We start from the raw sequence: 19,278 nt of genomic DNA, 5'->3' as shown, positions 1-19,278 counted from the left end.
CAGATTCAGTAAGGTCTCAGGGTACAAAATCAACAAACAAATCTGTTGCATTTCTATACAGCAATAATGAAACAACAGAAATAAATTAAGGAATCAGTTCCATTTACAGTTGCACCAAAAACAGTAAAATACCTGAGAGTAAACCTAATCAAAGAGATGAAGTCCTGTGTTCTAAAAACTATAAAACACTGATGAAAGAAATTGTAGATGACCCCAAGAAATGAAAAGACATCCAGTCTCATGGTTGGAAGAACATACATTGTTAAAATGTCTATACTTACCCAAAACAGTCTACACATTTAATGCAATTCTTTTTTATTTTTAATGCAATTCTTATAAAAATACCAACAGCATTTTTCACAGAGCTTAGAACAGTCCTTAAATTTGTATGGAACCACAAAATACCCCAAATAACCAAAACAACCTTGAAAATAGTTGAATTTATAAATGCATGTGTAATGATACTGATGTGGTACTTTAGCTAAAATTTAAGGAAGATTTGTGGTATTTTGTCTAGAAAAGTATTTTTTTCCTTTTTATATAAACATTTGATAGGTGTGTATAATATGTGATTGTTGTCATTAGATTAGATTGTGTTCATACTGCATATGGCATATAAATAAGGAATATTCCATGAAGAAATTGTCCAGGAGTGCCGTTCAAGTTGTGACTTACAGTGAATCAGTTGTTAGAATTTTGATTTTGTTTCTGCATCTTAAATGACTGCATAGTAGAATGGAAAAGGCCTTGGATCTAGAGGCAGGATAGTAGTTGCATTGTAGCTATAGGATTTTAGGTAAGTTGGTTATTTCTCTGAGTCTCAGGTTGCTCATCTGTAAAGCAGAAATGATGTCTGAATGTCAACCTCTTAGGGTTTTATGTGTGTATATATTCAAGAGCTTTGAAAAAATATTGCTCTTGATAAAAGATTTTTTTCCTCCTGATGTGGGTCATTATATTTAGAACCATAGTTGAAAGGAATAGTTTGGAACTAGAGTAACACTAGGCATTCCGTGTAAATTACACAGTACTAAGGATGTGAAACCTCTTCCTGAAGGGTTCTTCATGCAGGGTTGAAGTCCTTCTTTTGCAGATAACTTCTTTGCAAAAGGTTCTTTTTAATAACCTGAAAAACCAGAATATTCTATTTTATTAGGTTTTTTTTTTTTTTTTTTTTTTTTTGAGAGAGAATGTGCACATGCATGTGGAGGGGAGGGGCAAAGAAAGAGGGAGCGAGAGAATCCTTTTCTTTTTCTTTTTAAAAAGATTTTATTTATTTATTCTTGAGAGGCAGGGGGAGAGAGAGAGAGAGAGAGGAAAAAAAGGAAAAGAAAAGAAAAGAAAAAAAATCTTAAGCAGGTTCCAGGCTCAGTGCAGAGCCTGCTGCAGGGCTCTATCTCATGACCCCTGAGATCAGGACCTGAGACAAAATCAAGAGTCAGATTCTTAACTGACTGAGCCACCCAAGTGCCCCCAAGTGACAATTTTTTATTGTCAACTATCCAATGCTCAAAAATTTTCAATTATATCATAAATTTTTTTCACATTTTTAAAAAGATTTTATTTATTTATTCATTAGAGACAGAGAGAGAGAGGAGAGAGAGGCAGAGACACAGGCAGAGGGAGAAGCAGGTTCCACACAGGGAGCCCTATGTGGGACTCGATCCCTGAACCTCCAGGATCACACCCTGAGACGAAAGCAGAGCTTAACCACTGAGCCATCCAGGCGTCCCTTTTTCGCATGTTCTAATCAGGATTCAAATAAGGTTCATATATTGTGATTGGTTGACTTGTGTCTTAAATCTCTTAATCTATAGATTTTACCTTCTACTTCTTTTCCCCATCCATTTCTTTTCTTAAAATTTATTTGTTGAAGAAAGTGGTTTATCTTTCCTACAGTGGGTATTTTGCAGGTTACATCTCCTTCATTGTTTAACATATTTGTCTAATTCTCTATATTTCCTACAGTGGGTATTTTGCAGGTTACATCTCCTTCATTGTTTAACATATTTTGTCTAATTCTCTATATTTCCTGGAAATACAGGCCTTTAGGCCTAATCAGATCCTGGCTTGATATTTTCTGGAAGAAATACTCACAAAATATTTTTGTGAATGCCCATTGGGAGGCATATATCTTGTTAGGTCTCTTTTTTTTTGTTATAAGCGATTTTGGATGACCGTTGACTGGATCCATAGGGGTTGCTAAATGGTAATCTGATGACTTTATTATTTCTCTTCCAATTGTTAGTTGTAATTCTGCAAAGAGAAATTTTTCTCTATTAACTGTTCTTATTCTAAAGACGGTTCATTCAGGAAAGTAAGGATAAGTGCTTTATGCTTTGCTTTTATTGACTAGTTTTTAAATTAACATATTTGTTTTGTAAGATCCTCCAAAGATGACCAGTGATAGTAATCATCTTTCCAAATATTATGTCAACAATACCAGTAGACCAGTTTAGCTATACACAGATATTTAATAAGATCTGTACTCAGTAATAATGTGACATATTTTGTAATTTCAAGAACGTTATATAAGTGGGATCATACAGTACTTAACCTTTAGGATTCGCTTTTTTAAGTCAGCATAATTCCCTGGAGAATCATTGAAGTTATATATTAAATATTTTAGTTTGATAGGGTTGCCATAATAAAATACTACAGACTGGGTGGCCTAAACAACAGAAATAGATTTTGTCATGTTTCTGGAGACTTCAAGTCTAAGTTACGATGTCAGCAGGCTTAGTTTCTTCTGAGACCTCTCTGGTTTACAGACAGCTGCCTTCTCCTTGCATTCTGGAATGGTTTTCCTATGTGCACACACTCCTGGTGTGGTTTTTGTGTCCACATTTCCTATTCTTATAAGAAGACTAATCAGGTTGGATTAGGGCTTGCCACATGTCCTCATTTTAATTTACTGTACCTCTCTGGGGCCCTGTCTTCAAAAACAGTCACATTCTTGGGTACTTAGGGTTAGGACTTGAACATATGAGTGTTCAGGAGTTGGGCAGGGGGCACAAGTCAGCCCACTGCGATTTGTTGTTATTCAGTAGTATTCGTGACTGGACCACCGTTTAACCATTCACCCCTTGAAAGATGTCTGCCTTGGCGGTAGGTTTTAGCTGTTATGAATACAGCTGCTGTGAACATTTGTGTATAGGTTTTTGTGTAGATATCAGTTTTCATTTTTCTGGGTGAGTACAATTACTGGTCATATGATATGGGCATATATGTTTAATTATGTAAGAGCTGCCAATCTTTGTTCCTGAGTCTCTGTACCATTTTATATTCCTACCATCAACATATGGGTGATTCAGTTTCCCTGCTTCTTTGCCAACATTTGGTGGTGGTACTATTTTTTATATTAGCCATTCTTCTTGGGATGTAGTAATATCTCTGTGGTTTTAATGTACATTTTTCTGATAGCTAATGATACAGAATATTTTTAAAATAGACTTCTTTTTTTGAATAGTTTAGGTTCCCAGCAAAATTGAGCAGAAGGTACAGAGATTTCTCATATACCCCTCTGCCCCCACACATGCTTAATTAACCTTTTCCATTATCAACATCCCCATAAGAGTGCTACATTTGTTATAGTCGATGAAGCTACTCTGACACATTATTATCACCCTAAGTCCATAGTTGCTGAAGGTCTTCTAAATGTGCTTGTTTGCCATTTATCATCATCAGTGTGTTGTCTTTTATGTTTTCTGCCCATTTTGAGTTTCCATAGGTTTCCCATATAACAGTTATGTCTTATATGAATAATGACAGCTTTATTTCTTCCTTTATAACCTTTTACTTTTTTTCCCTTGCCTGTTTCAGTGGCTAAGATTTCAATATGATGTCGAATAGAAGTGGTAAGAATTTCTGCTCTTAGGGAGAAAAGATTCTGTCTTTTACCATTAAGTATAATGTTAGGAGTAGATTTTTCTTAGATGTCCTTTATCAGATTGAGGAATCTATTCTATTTCCAGTTTGCAGAGATTTTTTTTTATTGTATCAGAAATAAATGTTGGATTTTGTGAAATGCTTTCTCTGCATCTATTGTGATTATATTTTTCCTTTTTTAGACCGTTGATGTGGTGAGTATTATTGATTGTTAAAGCAACTTTCCTGCATAAATTCCACTTGATCATGATACACTATCCCTTTCCTATATTGTTGGACTTAAACGTTTGGTAAGAGTTTTTGCACCTAGATTCATGAGGGGTAGTAGGTCTGTAGTTTCCTCTTTTTGGTTACGGGGTTTTTTCCTAGTGTTTTTTTTTTTTTTTCCTACAATTTTTGTAAGATTTTATAACAGAATAATGCTGGCCTTATAGAATGAATTGGGAAATATATTGTTCTCTTTATTTTTTTTTTGTAGAGTTTGTGTAAAATTAGTATTATTTCTTTGAAATGTTTGGTAAAGCCATATGGGCCTCATGGGGTGTTTTTTGCAGGAAAGTTTTTAACTACAGATTCAATTTCTTTAATAGATATGCGGAATTCAGTTTTCTGACTTTTTTAGTGAGCTTGGGCAGTGTGTGTTTTTCAAGGAATGTGCCTATTAGCTTGTTGAATTGCTGTAAAATTGTTTAAAATGTTATTTTATTATTATACTTTATCATAGCTTATTATTATTTTTAAATATTTTATTTACTTATTCATGAGAGACACAGAGAGAGGCAGAGATACAGGCAGTGGGAGAAGTAGGCTCCCTGTGAGGAGCCTGTTGTGGGACCCTGGGATCACGCCCTGAGCCAAAGGCAGATGCTTGACCACTGAGCCACCCAGGTGTCCCCCTTAGTATTATTTTAATAAACTTCGCTATTGTAATTACATGCTATGTGTCATATTATTAATATAATGCATGATGAAATGATCCTCTTTATACCTCATGTTTTTTGTTCTGAAATCTTTTCCTAATATTAGATTAATATAGACACTTAAGCTTTCTTTAGATGAGTATTTATATCATTTACCTTTTTAAAAAAAATCCTTTTACTTTTAATCTTTTTGTATCTTTATTCAGTTGACCCTTGCACAACATGGGTTTGAAGTGGGTGGGTCCACTATACATGGATTTTTTTTTCAGTCACTACAGTATAGACTGTAAATGTATTTTCTGTTCCTTACAATTTTCTTAGTAACATTTTCATTTTTCTAGCATACTTTATTGTAAGAATAGAGTATATAATACATGTAACATACAAAATATGTGTTTATCAACTGTGTGTATTATTGATAATGCTTCTGGTCAACAGTAGGCTATTAGTCGTTAAAATTTGAGGGGAGGCAAATTATATACAGATTTTCTTTTCTTTTCTTTTCTTTTCTTTTCTTTTCTTTTTTCTTTTCTCTTTTCTTTTCTTTTCTTTTCTTTTCTTTTCTTTTCTTTTCTTTTCTTTTCTTTTCTTCTTTTCTTTTCTTTCTAGAGAGATATGAGGTGCAGAGAGAGGAGGGAGAGAGAATATCTTAAGCAGGCTCCAAGCCCAGTGCAGAGCACAGTACCACTACTATGGGCTCAATTAACAACCCTGAGATAAATAACACTCTTGTGTTATTTTAGTCATTATTTCAGGGTTTATATTATAGCATATGTTTGAAACTTTTCAGAGTCTTATTTTCAAATGATATTATATTACTGAATGTACAATATAAAAACTGTGTCACTGTACTTTCATTTTTCCCTCATAGCCTTTGTCCTATTGTCATATGTTTTACTTGTACATGTGATATAAAGCCCATAATATGGTGTTAACTATTTTTGCTTTAGACAATTATTTTTTAAAGAAATCTAAATAATAATTAAAAAATCTTTATATTAGTCATGTAGTTATCATTTCCAGTGCTCTTCATTCTTTTATAAGGTCCAGATTTCCATCTGGCATCAGTTTCCTTCTGCTTGAAGGATTTTCCTTAACATTTTCTATAGTGCAGGTCTGATGATGATTTCTGTGAGCATTTGTACAACTGAAAAAGTATTTATTTTGCCTTAGTTTTTAAAGGATATTTTTGTTAGAAAATTCTAGCTAGGCTTTTCCCCCAAGTCCTACTATGTTCTAGCTTACACTGTTTCCAAAGAGAAGTCTGCTACTATCCAAATTTGTTTCTCTGTATGTAGAATGTTGTATTTTATTATCTTCTCTTTCTCCCTAGCGAGTATTTAATACTATCCAAGTGGTTCATTTATTTATTTACTTTTAGAGGGAGAGAGAGAACTCAGGTGCTAGTGGGGGGAGGTACAGGAGAGGGGAGGCAAACTCTTTGCTGGGTGTGGAGCCCTACATGGGGCTCAGTCTCTGAACCAAAACCAAGACCCAGACACTTAACGGACTGAGCCACCCAGGCACCCCTAGATCTTTTTAAATTTCTTTCAACAAAATTTTTGAGTTTTACAGTGTAAGTCTTACACTTAGAAACATTATTCCTGGGGATCCCTGGGTGGCGCAGCAGTTTGGCGCCTGCCTTTGGCCCAGGGCGTGATCCTGGACACCCAGGATCGAATCCCACGTCGGGCTCCCGGTGCATGGAGCCTGCTTCTCTCTCTGCCTATGTCTCTGCCTCTCTCTCTCTCTCTCTCTGTGTGTGTTACTATCATAAATAAATAAAAATTAAAAAAAATTATCCTGAGTATTTTAAAAAATATTTTATTTATTTACTTGAGAGAGAGAGCATACAAGCAGGGAAGAAGGGCTGTGGGAGAAATAGACTCCCTGGTGAACAGGCAGCCAGTCCGATGTAGAACTCCATCCATCCCTGGGCCCTGGGATCATAACCTGAGCTGAAGGCAGATGCTTAACCAACTGAACCACCCAGGCGCCCTATTCCTAAGTATTTTATTCTTGTCAATGCTCTTATAAATGGAATTGTTTTCTCAATTTCATATTTAGTTTATTCATTGCTGTTATATAGAAATAGTTTATTTTTGTGTGTTGATTTTGTACCCTGCAACCTTGCTGAATTTATTGGTTTAAATAGTTTTTTAGTGTGTTCCTTAGGCTTTTCTATATATAAGATCACATTGTCTGCAGATAGAGATCACTTCTTTCTTTTCTTAATACTTTTTATTTCTTTTTCTTCCCTAACTGCCCTGGCTAGAATCAATACCTTGGTGAATAGAATAGCAAGAGGGGGCATTGTTGTCTTTCCTGATCTTTTTTTGGATGCCTTTCATCAGGTTGAGGAAGTTCCCTTTTCTTCCTCTTACATTAAATGTTTTATCAGATGATTTTGGATTTTGCCAGATGATTTTCTGTGCCTCTTAATATAATGATGTTCTTTTTTCCCCCTCTTGTTGATATTACATTAATTGATTTTCAGATCTTAAACCAGGATTGCATTTCTAGGATAAGTCTTACTTGAACGTGGTGTATAATCTTTTTTATATTTTTGTGAATTTAGTTTGCTAGTATTTTGTTGAGGATTTTTGGCATATACTCATAAGAGATTTTATCTCTGTTTTCTTTCCTTGTAATGTCTTTGATTTTAGTATCAGGGTAATATTGGCCTCTCACAGAATGAGTTGGGAAATTTCCCCTCCTAAGACTTTTTTTTGAGTCATTTGATGAATTGATATTAATTCCTTTTTAAATGTTTAGTAGAATTCACCAGTGAAGCCATCTGCGCCTAGACTTTTCTCTGTGGGAGGTTCTAAGAGATACTCAGTCTCTTGCTATAGAATTTGTCCATTTCATCTGTTACCTAGTTTGTTGGCATGCAGTTGTTAATAAGCATTCATGTTATAATTTTTTTTACTTCAGTAAGGTTGGTCTTCATGTCCTTATTTCATTCATAATTTTGGTAATTTAAGCCTTCTTTCTTTTGTCTTGGTCAGTCTAACTAAAAGTTTCTCTCTTTTGGTGATCTCTTAAAAAAGTTTTTGGTTTCATTGATTTTTCTCCACTTTTCTGTTCTCTTTCCTAAACTCTTTGTTTCTTTGTTTTCTACCACTTAATTCTTTATACTTGATATGTATATCAGATACCAATTATTAAAGTTCGTCATGAACTTTCATCATGAAATACTCAGATAGGTCTAATATATAATTATATATAGTATAATTATTATAATAATATATAATTGGGCTACCTGCTTTTAAATTTCTTTTCCTTCATAAAAATTTTCACTGTTGGCCAGTACTGTTTACAGCAGTGTTTTTTCTTCTTCCTGCGGACTGATGCAAGGAATTTAACCTTCATCTTAGAATGCAGCTAGGCTCGTCTGAGAATTAATTTATTTAATTTTGTGGTCACTATGAATCTTCTGATTATTTACTATTTTGGATGCTAACATCTGCATTATATAGCAGGTAGTTTTTCAGATACTAACATTTTTCCTTTTATTTTTTATTTTTATTTTTTTATTTTTAAAGATTTTATTTATTTATTCATGAGAGACAGAGAGAGAGAGAGAAGCGCGGAGACACAGGCAGAGGGAGAAGCAGGCTCCGTGCAGGGAGCCTGATGTGGGACTTGATCCTGGGACTCCAGGACTATGCCTATGCCCTGGGCCGAAGGCAGGCACTAAACCCCTGAGCCATCCAGGGATCCCCTATTTTTTATTTTTTAAAGATTTTATTTATTTATTCGTGAGAGACACAGAAAGAGAGGCAGAGTCACAGGCAGAAGGAGGAGAAGCAAGTTCCATGCAAGGAGCCTGATGTGGGACTTGATCCTGGGACTCCAGGATCACGCCCTGAGCCAAAGGCAGACGCTCAACGGCTGAGCCACCCAGGCGTCCCTTTCCTTTTATTTTTAAATCATCATTTGTATATTTTGCTGTTAAACTCTCAGAGAGGGCAGCCCCAGTGGCTCAGCGGTTTAGCGCTGCCTTCGGTCCGGGGTGTGATCCTGGAGACCCTGGATCGAGTCCCACGTCGGGGTCCCTGCATGGAGCCTGCTTTTCCCTCTGCCTGTGTCTCTGCCCCTCTCTCTCTCTCTCTCTCTCTCTCTCTCTCTCGGTCTCTATGAATAAATAAATAAAATTAAAAAAAAACTATCAGAGAAAATGTATGTATTCAAAAGTCAAATAAACTTCAGGAAATCACATTTTATAGTAATAAGCATGAATATCCATTGCCTTCTATTTCTACCACTCTAGAAATAACAATAAGTTTTTATTCATTCTGTACCTCTACTCCTTCCTCCTCCCACCTCACCACATACACATAAGGATTTTTATTTTACCTAATTGAGGTCTTATGAATTGTTTTAGAAGTGTAAATAAATAATTACTATTTATTATTATAGGAATAGGAAATAGATTCATATAGTTCGTGAGTCAAGAGAAATAAAAGTTAAACAGTGATGGGGATCCCTGGGTGGCTCAGCGGTTTAGTGCTTGCCTTTAGCTCAGGCCGTGACCCTGGGGTCTGGGATCGAATCCCACATCAGGCTCCCTACAGGGAGTCTGCTTCTCCCTCTGCCTGTGTCTGCCTCTCTCTCTCTCTCTCTGTGTGTCTCTCATGAATAAATAAATAAATCTTAAAAAAAAAAAGTTAAACAGTGAAAAGTTTCTCTCATTCCTATCCCTCAGCTACATACTTTTTCCCTCCAGAAGCAACCAATAAAGGTTTCTGGTTTTTGCATTGTTCTGTACTTTGCTTTTGTCATGTAGCAATGTATGTTGAAAAGCACCTCACTCTCTGTATTTAGCTTGACATTTTTGGTGGATGTATTTTCCATCGTATGGACATAGAATTTACTTACGTACTCCCCTGTTGGTAAAGATTTAGTTTAATTTTTTAGTATTTGATACTACAAACCACTGCAGTGAATATCCTCATATTTACATTTAATGCATAAGTAAGATTTCTGTAGTGTAGACTGTAGAAGTGGAACCACTGGGTCAAAATTTAATAGATTATATCTTTGTTCATAGAATAAAAGTCTTCGCTAAATCTCACTCTTCTAATGAGATCTACTATCCTGTTTAATACTGTAATCTGCCCACACTTCTCCCTGAAATTTTCTATCCACTTTTTATAACATAATGTATAATTTACTTATTTATTCTGATTTTTATTTATTGTCTTTCTCCTCCCCCTAAAATGTTAGCTCCAGGAAATAAGAATGCTTATGTTATTTACTGATGCAGTTAAAATCCTTATTGCTTAGTAGGCATTTAATAAATATTTATTGAATTAATTAAATGGATTAGAGAATAATGTCCAGATTTACACTTCCCAAAATGTCCAAGTTCCTTAGCCATATATTTTGGATTTTTTCCCTTATTTTTATTACATATAATTTTGTTAAGCTTTAAGAAAAAAATCCTTTCTAGTATATTTTGGGATACAAATTACTGCAAACCAACCGTAATGTATTTACTTTTAGAAAGTTACCCCCAAAGCACAGGGTGCCTGGGTGGCGCAGTCAGTTAAGCCACTGACTCTTGGTTTTGACTGGGGTGGTAATCTCGGTTGCGAGATCACGCCCTGCTTGGGGCTCTGCACTCAGCTCAGAGTCTGCTTCAGATTCTCTCCCCCTCTCCTTCAGCTCCTCCCACTTGGGTGCTCGCTCTTTCAAATGAATAAACAAATCTTCAAAAAAAATTACCACCCCCCCCAACAGAGAACCAGATCTGAATTTCATCCCACCTATTAGGAATAGATACCAGCAACATAAAATAATCTTCCATAGGATTGAAATGACCGTTGAGATTGTTATGGCCTTCCAAGTGTGCTAGGTTATCAGGTGTTGCTTTGAAATAAATGGTTAAATGCTCACTTTGGCAGCACATATACTAAAATGGAAATAAATGGTTAAATAATGTATCAGTGAATTTATATTTTTCTTTATTTATATGTATCATAATTTTAAAGCCGTAATATTCATAATTACTGATGTTAGATTGGTAGTTTTTTCTATTTGTTCTATATATACTATAAACAGACAACCAAATTTCTATAAGACCTAGGTATTTAGGAGAGTTTTGAAGTGAATTATTTTATCAAACATTCTTAATCCTATTCCTGTTTTAATTTCTCTTTTATATATGCCTTGATTTTCTCATCATATACTATTTTTTTAAGAGTAGTTGAATCAGAATTATATTGCATTCAAAACTACCATTCATTCTTAGCTTCCCCTCTGTTTCAGAAAGCCTACCAAACTTTTTTTATTAAGTTTATTTTTCCTGGTTTTATTCAAGACATAAAAGCTGGCAGTCAATGCTTTTTATCAACATAATGGTGAATTGTATTACTATGCTGCATTGAATTCTAACAAAAGTGACAAATGCCCATTCTACCAAGGGCCCTCCTCACAAGGGCATTATGTAACTGGATGGCTATTTTATTAACTGAGGCTTTGTTGAAAGTAAACATATGGGTTTTCTTAATTTTTTTAAATATTGGAAAATTTGCCAAAGATTATCATTTATGACTTGGAACCCTAAAAATTCCCAGACCACAGGACTTTGATGATCAATGATCTCTTTCAGTTCCCTTCCGACTTGGGATTCTTTTATTTTATTGCCAACTCATTTACTCATTATTGATGTTTCCCCTTTTTTCAAGTAATATCTGTAATATTGGTAGAAGGAATTGGCATGCAAACTTTGAAAGATACCTTTTATCTATAGATAAAATTCAATCTGAGTTGTAGGAATGACCTGTCTCCTCAGTGTTTTTCAACCTTGTTTCTAAGAATGGTAGATACCGGGGATCCCTGGGTGGCGCAGCGGTTTAGCGCCTGCCTTTGGCCCAGGGCGCGATCCTGGAGACCCGGGATCGAATCCCACGTCGGGCTCCCGGTGCATGGAGCCTGCTTCTCCCTCTGCCTGTGTCTCTGCCTCTCTCTCTGTGTGTGTGTGACTATCATGAATAAATAAATAAAAATCTAAAAAAAAAAAAAAAAAAAAAAAGAAGAATGGTAGATACCAGTTTCATAGATCTTTTACAGAAAAGCCAGTTAATTAGTGGCTGTTTGAGTTTGGTAGCAGTTTTCTTTCTTATGTGGTTGTATCTTCTTGGGTGGATCATCTTTGGGCCTTTGATTCAATAAACAAAGCAGAAAGCTTGACCAGAAACTAAGTTCCACTTCAGTTATGTATCACCTGTTTAGAACATAAGTTTGTAGTATTATTTCTTTCCATGCATTACTCTTGCTAATACTCATTAGTTATCAATGTGTGAGTGGAAGTTGAAGAAACTATAGTAGAACCAGTTGTCTTCCCTTATTGAGTTGCTGCTTTTTTTTTTTTTTTTTTTTGAGTATACTAAAGGAAAAAAAGAGATGAAGACAAAAAAGCTATTGTTTTATATTGGAGTATGGCTATTAATACTGCTTTTTTAAAAAAAAAAATACGCATTTAACACCAAGTTAGTGCTAAGTTAGTTACTAAGCTCTTGGGGGTACAGCAGTGAATTAGGTATAATTGTTTTGCACTCCAGATGTTTATGGACTAATTAAGAAATGGATAAATACATAAATCACAGTTCCATTAAGTGTTCAGATATTCTTATCCGCTGAGCTCTGTAAAAGTTCTTTTTTTTTTTTTTAATTTTTATTTATTTAATAGTCACAGATAGAGAGAGAGAGGCCGAGCAAGAAATGGATAAATACATAAATCACAGTTCCATTAAGTGTTCAGATATTCTTATCCGCTGAGCTCTGTAAAAGTTCTTTTTTTTTTTTTTAATTTTTATTTATTTAATAGTCACAGATAGAGAGAGAGAGGCAGAGACACAGGCAGAGGGAGAAGCAGGCTCCATGCACCGGGAGCCGGATGTGGGATCCAATCCCAGGTCTCCCTGGGCCAAAGGCAGGCGCCAAACCGCTGCGCCACCCAGGGATCCCTCTGTAGAAGTTCTTAAGGGAGGGAGCCTCATCTCATGGGCAGTGGGCCAGGTAAATCTGAACTTGCTAGGTACTTATTTTTCTGGTAGTAGAGTCTGCTTTCTCCTCACAAGGCCATTGGGTAACTGTATGGCTGATTTGCCTGTTGTTTACTCCTGTGGGTTGTATCAAAAATATGATTGAGTACAAGTAAAGGTAGTTTTCGCATTCCTCTTCTTGGTTATGCCACTCTTGACTTTTACTGTTTCTGAGTACACCAAAGAATGTACTTTAACTGCTGTCAGCCAATATTACACAAGTGAGGGAAGTGGGATTTTCTGACATTTTAGTCTGTTATCCCTTTGGTTCCCACATATAACCTTGGTGAGGAGGAAATCCAAGAGTAGAAGATAAAAACAACTTATCCCCTCTATTCCTCTAATATATTTCTGTAATATATTTACTTTGTAACCTTACTACTAATCACTCTTTACAATCCTGTGAGTCAAGAGTAAGCATGTGTCCTTTTGACCCTGAGTTAGAAAGCATATATTTTTTAAGATTCTTATTTATTTGAGATAGCGTACATGTGTGTGTGCGCACAAGTAGGGAGAGGGGCAGAGGGAGAGGAAGAAGCGACTCCCCACTGAGTGTGGAGCCTGACTCTCCTGATCTCAGGAACCTGAGATCACGACCTGAGCCAAAGTTAGATGCTTAACCAACTGAGCCACCCAGGTGCCCTGAAAGCATATTTCTTGTGGTTTATTTTCATCTTGGTCATGGCTAGTATTTTTAACTTTTAAAATTGAATTTAAATTCATGCTAAGTTATGATAACATGAATAGTAAGAGAATTTTCTGATGCCTCCAAGATGATTTGTGTTACCACATGGTGGAGCTCTTTTGTAAGTTAGTGCATTTTAAGGTATCAAGTAATGTCATCAACTGGGGGTTATCATTAGGGTATTCAAGTGAGTGAAACTAAATGCTACCTTAATAGGTAGCTTCTTCAAGTATTGATTGTAGGTTTTGATTTAAACTATAATATATGTGATTAAGGTTTTAGTATCTTTAAGATTTTTCTCATTATTCCTAATTTTCCCTTTATTGCTTTGCATTAATGTAGTGCTTTTTAGTTGATTGACTTTTCCTATTATAATTATAGGCAATTTAGAAAATGTATCTAGGATTAATAAAGAAAATGAAAACCATTTGTAATCCTGACATATAGAGATAATAATTAACATTTTGATATATTTTTGCTTTTCCTTTTTAAAAGTTTTCACAAAATTGAGTTAAAATATACTCAGAATTTTGTGTTTTGGTGTCTTTTTTTTCTCTTAACATATCTTTGATATTTTCCCATGTCCTTATAATCTTTAAAATGCATTAAGGGTTTTGTATCATTGTGTAATATAGGTCCATCATAACTCATTTAAATATCCTATTTTAAGATGTTTAGGTTTTCCCCATTCTTTTTGCTATTATAAATAATTTTTTAAAGATTTTATTTATTTTATTTTATTTATTAATTCATGAGAGGAGAGAGAGAGAGAAAGAGAGAGAGAGAGAGACTGACTGAGAGAGGCAGAGACCCAGGCAGAGGGAGAAGCAGGCTCCGTGCAGGGACCCTGACGTTGGACTCAATTCCTGGTCTCCAGGATCAGGCCCCAGACTGAAGGCCACACCAAACCGCTGAGCCACTGGGGCTGCCCTTATAAATAATTTTTAAACCTCTATTACACTAAATCTTTTTCTGGTTTTTATTTATATTTTAGTTATTTAACATACAGTGCACTATTGCTTTCGGGAGTAGAATTTATTGATTCATTACTTAACATACAACACCATGTGCCCTCTTTAATACCCATCACCCATCTAGCTCATCCTTCACCCACCTCCCTCCATCAACCCTCAGTTTTCTATTGTTATTAAGAGTCTCTTATGGTTTGTTTTCCTCTCTCCTTCCCCCCCCATGTTCATCTGTTTTCTTTATTAAATTCCACATATGAGTGTGATCATGTGGTGTTTGTCTTTTCTGACTTATTTTGCTTAGCAAATACACTCTAGCTCTATGTTGTTGTAAATGGCAAATTTCATTGTTTGATGGCTGAATAATATTCGTGTGTGTGTGTATATACCACATCTTCTTTCTTTCTTTATTCATTCATCAGTTGATGGACATTTGGGCTTTCACCATAGTTTGGCTATGCTGCCATCAGGGTGTGTATACCCCTTGGAATCTGTATTTTTGTGTCTTTTGGGTAAATACCTAGTAGTGCAATTACTGGCTCGTAGGGTAGTTACATTTTTTATTTTTTGAGGAACTTCCATGCTGTTTTTCACAGTGGCTGCACCAGTTTATATTCTCACAAACATTGCAAGAGAGTTCCTCTTTCTCTGCATCTTTGCCAACACCTGTTGTTCCTTGTGTTGTTGATTTTAGCCATCCTGACAGGTGTGTATTTCATCGTAGCTTTGGTTTGTATTTTCCCTGATGATGAGTGATGTTGAACATCTTTTTGTGTGCCTGTAAGCCATCTGGATGTCTTCTTTGGAAAGTAGTCACGTGTTTTCTGTCCATTCTTCAACTGGATTATTTATTTTATGGGTGTTGAGTTTGATAAGTTCTTTATAGATTATGGGCACTAACTCTTCATCAGATATGTCATTTGCAAATGTCTTCTCTTATTCCAGAGGCTTCCTTTTAGTTTTGTTGATTGTTTCCAGTGCTGTGTGCTATGTTTTATCTTTATGAAGTCTCAGTAGTTAAGTTTTACTTGTTTCCCTTGACTCCTGTGTTGTGTTACACTAAATCTTGATTCAGTTCTCCAGGTATTTTCGTTGGATAAATTCTTAGATTAAAACTGAACTCTTAAGAATCTTTTTTTTTAATATTTATTTATTTATTTATTCATGATAGACACACACACACAGAGAGAGAGAGAGAGAGAGAGAGAGAGAGAGGCAGAGACACAGACAGAGGGAGAAGCAGGCTCCATGCCGGGAGCCTGACATGGGACTCGATCCCGGGACTCCAGGATCGCGCCCTGGGCCAAAGGCAGGCGCTAAAGCACTGAGCCACCCAGGGATCCCCAACTCTTAAGAATCTTGATGGATATTATCAAAATGTCTTTCAGTTGTTACTATTTTGAGGTTCAGTCATTTCAAAATATGATTGTTGGAAAGTGCCACTTTTTCTTTTGCAGACTTCTTGTCCTTGCCCATTTATTCTCTTCATGTTTTAGTATTTCTTTTTGGTAATTCTTTTGACTGGGTAAGAGTTCTTCTCTGTTTTAACCATTTTTAAGATCCTGTTCTAAGCTCTTTTCATAATTCTCAACTAAATTTTCAAGAAAACACATTGGTTACAGATTTTAGGTTGTAAATTACCATTGAAAAATAAGCGGTGGATCTTGAGAAAGCAATCAGGGCTGGAAGGCAAAGTAAGATCACTAATCATTTGTATGGAAGTCATAGGGGTTGCTATGGAAGTAAATGAGATTGCTGAGAAAAATAGAATGTGGTGGAAAAAAGTCTTTGGAGTTAGGAAATACTGAAAAAATTCTGAGAGAGAAAAAAGGAGAATGAGGATGTTAGAATGTTTTAAAAGCTAAGGGAAAAAGTTTCATTGCAGCAGTATCAGATGTTACATAGAGGTCTTTGTGGAAGAAACCTAACAAAGACTATTTAGTTTGGAAAGACAGAGATCTTTGAAGACTTAGAGAATAACCTTAGCAGAGGCTAGTTAAAGTATGTGTTCAGTGGATGTACTATGCGTGTCCTGTGCGAGTGTGTGTGGTAACTGTGTGTGTGAATAGTGAGAAAGTGAGAGGTTTACATGTGGAAAGAGGACAGTAACTTGATAAGGTCCAGTGATAGATGGGTTATTTTTTTGTTCTAAGGTGATACGGGCTTGCTTATTTATTTATTTATTTATTTATTTATTTATTCATTCATTTTTAAAGCAGCTCCATCTTTGCTTAATTTTTTAATTTATTTATGACAGTCAGAGAGAGAGAGAGAGAGAGAGAGAGAGGCAGAGACATAGGCAGAGGGAGAAGCAGGCTCCATGCACCGGGAGCCCGACGTGGGATTCGATCCCGGGTCTCCAGGATCGTGCCCTGGGCCAAAGGCAGGCGCCAAACCGCTGCGCCACCCAGGGATCCCGATATGGGCTTATTTAAGTAACCAAAGGGAAAGAAGCTTTTGGAAGCAAAACTGTTAGAGAAATTATAAAAGGTAGAGGGAGTGATGGATAAGTGAGGTCTTAAAGGAGATGAGAGCCAGTGCGATCAAAAGTAGGAGGTAGGAAGGCATTAGAGTTGTTCATTTGAGATTGGAGGAGAGTGTCCATTTGTAAAAATCAGAAGAGAAGAGGAATTTAGAGATGAAGATGCAGAGACATTTTGAAGGAGACTGGAGATATGGAATTAGAAAGTATTTAATGTGGAAAAGAATGTTGAGGCTTTAGGTATTATGATTCTTTAACCGTCTCAATAAAATAGAAATCAAGAATATATAATAAAAAAATAGTTAAGAATACAGAACCCAGGTGCAGTGCTAAGATTAAGGATTTCAGTAATGAAAATGTTAAGAACATTAATGTTGAAATCTAATAAGAAAATACTCTCAAAGAAATGGAGCAATACTAAACTGAGTGTCAGGAAACTTGGGTTTTAGGTCTGTGGCATTGACTGGGTTGCACAAGTCCCAGCTCTAGTCTTTAATTTCTTAATCTGCACAATGAAAGGTGAGTCAGGTGACCTTTTCAGATGGAAAAATCTTGAACCAAACTAAAAGAGAACAAAATATATAAAACTACATTAATCAAGAGATTGTAGGGCAGCCCCAGTGGCTCAGCGGTTTAGTGCCGCCTTCAGCCCAGGGCATGATCCTGGAGACCCGGGATCGAGTCCCACGTCGGGCTCCCTGCATGGAGCCTCTTCTCCCTCTGCCTGGGTCTCTGCCCCTTTCTCTCTCTCTCTCTCTTTCTCTCTCTCTCTCTCTCTCTCTCTCTCTCTCTCCGTGTCTCATGAATAAATAAAATCTTTAAAAAAAAAATCAAGAGATTGTATACAGCCTTGGTGGAAAGAAAGATAAGCAGGTCAGTAGAACAGATCAGAGAATCCGGAAATGGGGTCCACACATATATGCTCATCAGTCTTTGTATGCAGAGGTTTGAAGGTAAACCAGAGTAGGAAGGATATTCCTCTCATAAAGTGATGTTGGAGCAACTGGTTATCCGTATATAAAAAATTAACTTTAATCCCTACCTTGTACCACTTATAAAAGTTAACTTGAATTAGAGACCTAAACTTGTAGGAGATGACATAGGTAATCTTTGACCTTTGATTAGTCAGAAATTTCAAAGATAATAGCACTGAAAGCATGATCCATAAAAAAAATAATAAATTGAGCTCATTAAAATTAATAACTTACACTTTTTGAAATAATATTGTTTGAGAAAATGAAAATACAAGTCCCAGACCAGGTGAAAATTTTTGTAAAACACTTATCTATCTATACCTGGATGCTACCAAGATGCAAAAAATTTACAAACCCAGAAAGATTAGAATCAACTACAAAATCCTATTCTGGGGGGATCCCTGGGTGGCCCAGTGGTTGAGCGCTTGCCTTTGGCCCAGGGAAATATTTAATATTTAATAGTCTGAAGTTTAGAAGGAACATTTATTTTTCTTCCATAGATAAATTTGTATCAAGAAGAAACAATACTTTATCCAAAACGAGTTAATTGGAATGCAGCTAGAACAACAACAGCAACAACAGCAAGCTTTATAAGTCATCTGAAATAAAGGTCATACATTTTGCTCATAGGAAAGTTCTAAAGTTCCTTAGATCCTTAAAAATCAGAACTTATTTATACAACATTTCATTTAGGCATTTTATCATTTCACATGAGCTTGTGTTGAATCGTGTGTTGGCTATGTCCTAGTAAAATCTGTTGTTTTTAAAAAATAAGCAATGTTCTCCATTTTAACAACTTTAGTTACTTAATTTCTCAACTTTTTAAACAGGTAAAAAAATACTACAATGGCTGAAAGTAGACGTATTGAGAGCAGGTAGCTGCTTCAGAGCAAAGAAGCAAGCCAAAAACATAAGCACAAAATTTAAGAAGTAATGTAGTGTGGGGTAACTTATTATGACAAACAACTTTTTGCATCTTAGTAGTTTCTGAAAAATTGACCGTATTAAACACATATACAAAAGTTGGTATTCATTTTATTAAAATATATTTACTAGTCATTGTAACAGTCAAGCTATGTATACTTTGTTCATTTTCAGAAGTAGTACATTATGTAATATGGTTTCAAGAATCAAATGTATTGAAGCATAATTTACAGACACTAAAGTCACCCAGTTTTGAGTGAATAGTTCAATAAGTTTTGACAAATGCATTTAACCATGTAATGACTACCAGTAAGTAAGACATAAAATTTTTATTACTCCAGAAAGTTTGCTCCTTCTCCTTTGTAATCATTCCCCAAACACCT

General features: G+C 35.7%; 1 protein-coding gene and 1 long non-coding RNA gene across 2 annotated transcripts in view; one reads left to right on the top strand and one right to left on the bottom strand.

The window, feature by feature from the left end:
- RB1 (RB transcriptional corepressor 1) overlaps window positions 1-19,278 on the top strand; it is a 145,641-nt gene that overhangs the window by 8,261 nt on the left and 118,102 nt on the right. The gene's annotated exons all lie outside the window — the stretch shown is intronic.
- LOC119877401 overlaps window positions 1-19,278 on the bottom strand; it is a 72,409-nt gene that overhangs the window by 7,206 nt on the left and 45,925 nt on the right. The window lies entirely within an intron of this gene.

This window comes from Canis lupus, chromosome 22 (assembly GCF_011100685.1).
Source record: "Canis lupus familiaris isolate Mischka breed German Shepherd chromosome 22, alternate assembly UU_Cfam_GSD_1.0, whole genome shotgun sequence".
Taxonomy (NCBI): Eukaryota; Metazoa; Chordata; class Mammalia; order Carnivora; family Canidae; genus Canis; species Canis lupus.
This window is presented reverse-complemented; position numbering and strand designations above follow the sequence as displayed.